Here is a 2,462-nt window from a genome sequence, read left to right as displayed (position 1 = left end):
GTGCCTGCCACATTGACCACCGCCAGTGGGCTGATAACGCCTCAAACCGTGCATCTTGGCGCCTTACAGTTTGGCGGGCAGCAACCTCCTTTGAAGAAGACCGCAGAGCCCACCTCACTGACAAAAGGCAAAGGAGGGAAAACCGAACACCCAACCCCAACCAACCAATTTTCCCCTGCAACCGCTGCAATCGTGTCTGCCTGTCCCGCATCGGACTTGTCAGCCACAAACGAGCCTGCAGCTGACGTGGACTTTTTACCCCCTCCATAAATCTTCGTCCGCGAAGCCAAGCCAAAGAAGACTCTGACATTAAATCTGAACTTCATGTAAAATATCTTTATCATAAATCCTTTAGAATCTAATACCATTTGCAGGCGCAGACTTTGTAGTAATGAAGGCGATTGATAAGGCATCCATTTTGTTGCCTCGATTTAACATTTCTTTGTATTTGTGTTGATTGTCGTTCTGAGTAACCGTCTTCATGATCTGCTCCAGTCCAATGTACTTGTGAACGATTGCTGAATCTGGGTGCTGTTCACTATTTGCATTTGCCCTTTTGTCAAGAACCAGGTCTGACCAGGAATAAAATGCTCACTTTGCCATTTTTATAATTATTCAAGTACATCCATATCTAATCTTCTTTGAAACTTGGAAAAACAAAATGGTGACCATACAGGACACCATATTTAATAGTAAATGTTTATCATTACATTCCTTGAGTGATCAGTTTAAATCTTGTTTCCATAGAAATGTTAAAAATGACCTTAAAGTTGGCATACAGATGATTTAGCTTTACTATGCTCCATGATTTGTTCAATAAAATATGAACTACAAAGGAAACATGAAAACTTTTTGGACACTTCTAGCTCTCTTGACTTTCTTTACAATTTCCTTGTGCATCTGTTATGCTTTCACAGAGAGGAAGCCAGCCAAGCTCTTCTGATGTAGAATATTACAGCAATGGCCTTGGTATAAAATGTCGATAATGAATTTATTGTTATTATGCATTGTATAATGTACATGTGGAGTGAAATTTTATTTGCTGCAGCTAAACAGGTAACAAGAACAATGACAAGAATAACCACATGAGTATACTTTAAAAAAAAAATTTTTAACAAGCCCCACACGAAATGAGGCAACAAAAAATTAGTTAAAACTCTGAGTGTTCCTCTCCATGGAAACCTTTAGTAAAAGGCGAAAGATTTATACAATCTGAAGAAAAACCAGAGTATACTCCACATGAGTATACTGAATTAAAAATAGAGAATAAACATAAACAACTATCACTAATTAATACTGTATTCAGTTATCCTCAAGCAAAATAAAGTGTCTTTAGGGCAGACAGTCCTTTTAATGCTTTCCAGTCCATGTTTAATGTACCACGGGGAGGTCCAATGGACTCATGGCTGTTGGAAAGAAGTTGTTCATGAAGCTAGAGGTGCTGGTCCTCAGGTTTGTGTATCTTCTGCCCAAAGGGAGCAGTGAGAAGAATCCGTCACTATCCTTTAGAATTTAGATTTAATTACATTTATTTTCAGGACATGGTGAAAGAAAGTAAATGTGCACAAAAGGTTGTTAAACAGGAAGGAATTAGTAATAGGAAACACAGGAAATGGGTACAGGATCATGACTTCTGGAGCTTTGCACATTCTCTGCCATTTTTTTCATGACTTTAATGCTATTTCCCTGCTTTAGTCCCATTTCTCTTGATTCCCTTAATATGCAGAAATTAAGGGATCATTGGTCTCATTGACTGTCTTCACAGCTCTCTGAATAGAGAACATGAAAGATTTGGTACATGAAGAAATTTCTCATTTTTTTTCTATCCTGAGTAACCTTACTTATTACAATTTATTTTGAGACGGTGAACCCTGGTACTAAGTTTTCAGTCGGGGAAGCATTCTCCATATATCCAGCCCATTAACCTACATCACTGTGGTTGCATCACAGTGAGGTACTGTTGCTGTAGACAACTGGATTGGAGGTCAATTTACAGGACCATAAGAGTGGCAGAAAGGATCAGCGGTGTCTCCCTCCACCCGCCATCGATGTGATCTATCAGGATCGTTTTCTGGAGGGCGCTCAAAATCATTGAGGACTCCTATCACTCCTCACAGCATCTTTCGGTTTTCTCACTGGGAAAGAGGTATAGGTGTATCTGAGTCATCGCCACCAGGCTCTGAAACAGCTTCTTCCTGTGGGCAGTGAGAATGCTGAATAACTAAAGGAACTGCTCACTATAACCATCAAGGCTTTAATATCTACTAAATGATTTATTTGTATATATGTATATTTGACCTGCATATGTGTTGTTTGTCTGGTTATGCCAGGTTGTGTATCTGCGTGTTTTGCACAGAAGACTAGAACGCTGCTACTTGTGCAATCGGATTTTTATAAACTTGAACTTGAACATTAAATGAGATTTCCTCTGATTTTTCTCAACTCTAGAGAATCTAGGCTGT

The 2,462-nt window shown here is 39.2% G+C and overlaps 1 non-coding gene across 1 annotated transcript; it reads right to left on the bottom strand.

Annotated features, from left to right (window-relative positions):
* Window positions 1–1,117: 1,117 nt before the first annotated feature.
* LOC138755942 (U5 spliceosomal RNA) lies at window positions 1,118–1,232 on the bottom strand. The gene has a single exon (XR_011352639.1). It is a non-coding gene; the product is annotated as a U5 spliceosomal RNA (small nuclear RNA).
* Window positions 1,233–2,462: the final 1,230 nt, after the last annotated feature.

Source organism: Narcine bancroftii, chromosome 2, assembly GCF_036971445.1.
Source record: "Narcine bancroftii isolate sNarBan1 chromosome 2, sNarBan1.hap1, whole genome shotgun sequence".
In the NCBI taxonomy this organism is placed as follows: Eukaryota; Metazoa; Chordata; class Chondrichthyes; order Torpediniformes; family Narcinidae; genus Narcine; species Narcine bancroftii.
This window is presented reverse-complemented; position numbering and strand designations above follow the sequence as displayed.